The 4208-nt window shown below is 34.7% G+C and overlaps 1 long non-coding RNA gene across 1 annotated transcript; it reads left to right on the plus strand.

Annotated features, from left to right (window-relative positions):
* Window positions 1-257: 257 nt before the first annotated feature.
* LOC146954990 (uncharacterized) lies at window positions 258-3974 on the plus strand. Its single transcript, XR_015007747.1, has 2 exons — window positions 258-360; window positions 3745-3974. It is a non-coding gene; the product is annotated as an uncharacterized LOC146954990 (long non-coding RNA).
* The last annotated feature ends 234 nt before the right edge of the window (window positions 3975-4208 follow it).

The raw sequence follows: 4208 nt of genomic DNA on the forward strand, positions 1-4208 counted from the left end.
GAGTATTATTTTACCAAGTTACTAGAGAGGGTGTAGTAATTATTTTAATTACCATTAAGTGACCGTTAGTGTTATAAATTACCATTAAGTGAGTAGTGACATTTTGGGTGTTAGAATAGAAATGGGTTAGGCCCATTAAGGTTTGAGAGATAAGCCCAATTGAGTAGAGCATATATATAAACTCTAGTTGTTGGTAAAACTAGGTTTTACAAACATTTCACATTTCATTTCATTTCATTTGAGAAAGAGATAGAGATAGAGACTAGAGGCAACAACAACAACAAGGGTTAGAAGGCAAAGAGGGGATTCAACATCTAGGAGCAAAATTGAAGCTTGGGTTAGAGAATCATGGTGTTAGAGGTAAGAGGGTTAGATTTCAACCATAATTCACATCTTTTCTCTTTACCCATTTTTGTGAAATTGTTGAATTGACCTAATTGTTTTCAAATTCGTGTTCATGTTTTGATGCAATGTTTGAGTATGTAATTTGAATGATAATTGAGTTGTTAGTGATGAAATTACATGCTTAAGTGGTGGTTATATGTATACTTTGCATTTTTATCCAAAAATGGTGATATGAGATGTTGTTGTGATGAATTGTTGGTAAATTCATGAGATATATCTACTGTTGTTGCAGATATATGTTGTTGTTGATGAATAAAACATTGGGTAATCATAATTGGATGATTTTGTGTTGTTTTTGAATATTTGATGAAAAATGGGTCAAATGATGATTTTTGTTTAGAGAATGTTTTGGGGCAAATTTTATATGGAATTGAGTGTCTTTTCATGTTTAGAAATGTTTAAACAAACTTTGGGATCAAATTTGAGCTTTGGGAAGTCAAAATTGGGGTTTTGGGGTGAAAAAGTGAGTTTTTCTCGTAACAGGACTGTCCCAACTCGCCACAGCGAGTGGGAGGCGAGTTGGAGACGATCAGGAGGTGCTTCCGGTGAGCTTACTCGCCTCGCGAGTAGATTTACTCGCCACGGCGAGCTGCACAGTGGCAGCATCCCCTGTTTCGCGTTCTTGCGTCTTTTTCCCTCGTTTCTGTTTTGAATTGGCTTTCGGTGTAAACATGAAAGTTGTAGATAATTTTGTTAGCTTTCCAATGGCTTTGGTTTGACTTGAAAATGATTCTTGGTTTTTGAGTTATGAGGCAAATACTCCGAGGAGGTCTTAGAGAAAATTTTACGAAAAATCCGCATAACTATTTCTAAATCGACCCAAACCCTTTGGATTGTTTCCAAACTTCAAACTTATGTTTTATGAGTTCAATTAAGGTGTTTAGTAGTATTTAAACTATGAGGTGAGGGATTTAACTTGTTTTGCTTAGAAAATGGAAAATTTCTTGAAAAGTGTTTCGGTGAGACGAACTTTGTGATTTTTATGAATTCATCGTATTTGGCCGATGAAATGCTTATTTAACCTCTACTACGCATATGTGTGACTTGTGAGGATACATGGCATAGGCAATTGAGCTCGTTTACTTGGTTTTGGCTTAGGTGCTCAATTATTTTCAACGTTGTGTTTTTGGAGACGAACTTGGTATAAAATGATTTTTGAGAGCCAATTGCTTATGAACCCTTTATGAATAGATTAATATGACTATGAAATAGTGTATGAATGGTTGTTGAGGGATGAATATGATGTTTGTGATCATATGTTATAATTGTTCCTTTATTTGGATTGTAGGAATTATGTGGAAATGTGGCAACTATATGTTGATTTATGTGGAGATGATTGATGATGTATATATGTGACAATTATATGTTGATTGAATTGTGGATGTTGTTGGTGATTTTATAAATGTCAAGTGGTGGTGAATTGTTGTCGATGCATATATACTAATTGAATGGTGATGAACATGTTTATGTTATGTTGTTTGTTGAACATGTTAAATGTTGATTGTTGGTGGTGTAATTATGTGACAACTTCATGTGGTGTGATTTTTGATGTTGTTGGTGCTTGTATATATGTTAAATTGGTGGTGAATTGTTGATGATTGCATATATACAAGTATTGGTGATGGTGAGGTGATTATTGTTTGTGTGAACATATGCATTTGTAGTTGAGTCATATGTTCATGCATTCATGACTGATGGTGGTGGATTTTATATCCAAGACTGATGGTGGCGGATTTTATATCCAATTGAGGTGAGTACGATGTTTTTGTTGCATCGAAGGTGACGACCTTGAGGTGTTTTGGTACCACGTGCATCTAGAGAAGAGTCTAGAACATTGCATGCATTTGAATAGTTGATGAGTTGTGTCATAATTGAATATATGACTTGGTGAATTGTGTGTTGGTGAAATTTGGTGAATGTTGTGATTGTGTGGATTGACGTATAAGTACATTGGTGGATTTTGTGGATGGTTGTGAATAATTGATTTATGCTCTAATTGCATGTCTTATTTGTTTGTACTTATACACTTGGTGAATCTATTTAATGATAATTGATTGGATGATAATGATGAGGTGAGAATTGTATATGTATATACATAAGATGTGGTGATTTCTTTGATGATGATGATTGATTGCTTGTAACTTGAAATGATGAATTGTACTTGTTGAATTAAGCATGCTGAATTGAGTAATGAGGTAAGTGATGTGATCATTGATTGATGTTGATAAATGATGAGCTTTTGTTGATGACTTGATTAGAGGTTGAATATGCATGCTATGCTATGATAATAATGTGATAGCTTGAAATGTAAGTGATGGGGATAATAATGATCATGTGATGCTAGTGTTCTAGGTGGGAGGGTTATGTATATGTGATACGTGTATGATACACTTGTTGATATGAACTTGGAATAATGATATGAAATGGTTTTGAATGGTATGAGAATCATGAATACTTGTGAATACATGTATGATTTGTTATTCTGTATTCTTGAATATATCTTTCATTTCCAATGATCTTGTTTAAATATTTTATGGATTATGATGATGTAATGCTAACCCTCAGTGGTCTGTGGTGGACCGCCTACCTCTCTGTATGGATGGGTAGACGGCGTGCAGGTGTAGTTTAGTTGTTGCTTGATGATGCCGAGGAGTGGAGTTCCTCTTTTTCATGCAAGTGTCTAGATTAGGGCTCTGATCTAGGGTAGTCCTTGCATGTTGTTGCTTTATTGACCATGTATTTTGGAGTTGAGATATTGTTACATTTGAGATATGGAGGATATATTTTTATTATATTGAGATTGGGAGTTGTTTATGGATTATATGTATATGTTCCGCTGCTATGTGATGTGACATGATCTTTATGCATGTATGTATTGTGGTTTATTCGAAGACGTAGCATCTATTTCTAGATTATGTCTGATCTATTCGCGCGTTTTACCGCTTATTAGAAATAGGGTGTTATAACGACCTTGAGATGATTTGGTACCACATGCATCTAGATGAGTCTAGAATCATTGCATAAACTGTTGGTGGATTGAATTGCATTTGCAATGTGTGTGATGATTGTTTTGCTAACTGTAATTGTGGATTGGATTATTGATTGTTAATTGTTGATTGACAAGGTGAGTTGGATATATGTGTATGATACACTTGTGGAGATGAACTTGGAATGATAGTATGTATATGTTGAGATTACTTATGAATAATATGTATGAATTGTTATTCTTGAATATATTTTTTCATTTCCAATGTTCATGATAAATGTTTTTTGTGGATTATGATGATGTAATGCTAACCCTCAGTGGTTTACCACCTACCTTTCTGTATGGACGGGTAGATGGAGTGCAGGATGCTTAGTTGTTGCTTGTTGATGCCGAGGAGTGGAGTTCCTCTTTTTCATGCAAGTGTCTAGATTAGGGCTCTGATCTAGGATAGTCTTTGCATGTTGTTTATTTGACTTTGTATTTTGGAGTTGTTGAGATATTCTGTTATTTGAGATTTGGAGGATACATTTGTATTTAGTTTGGAGATCCAGAGATGTTTATGAATTATATGTTGTTCCGCTGCTATGTTGTGTAACATGATCTTTATGCATGTATTTTTGTAGTTTGATTCGAAGACGTAGCATCTATTTCTAGAATATGTTATATATATTCGCGCGTTTTACCGCTTATTAGAAATAGGGTGTTACATGGCACGTTTGGTCATTTTGCTAATGATTGCAAGAAGGGTGATAGTTGCTACAAGTGTGGAAAAGCGGGTCACAAGGCATTTGAGTGTACTAATGTTGAGAAGGAGATT

This window comes from Medicago sativa, chromosome 1 (genome assembly GCF_051527215.1).
Source record: "Medicago sativa cultivar Bolivia chromosome 1, Bolivia_mono, whole genome shotgun sequence".
NCBI classification, from domain to species: domain Eukaryota; kingdom Viridiplantae; phylum Streptophyta; class Magnoliopsida; order Fabales; family Fabaceae; genus Medicago; species Medicago sativa.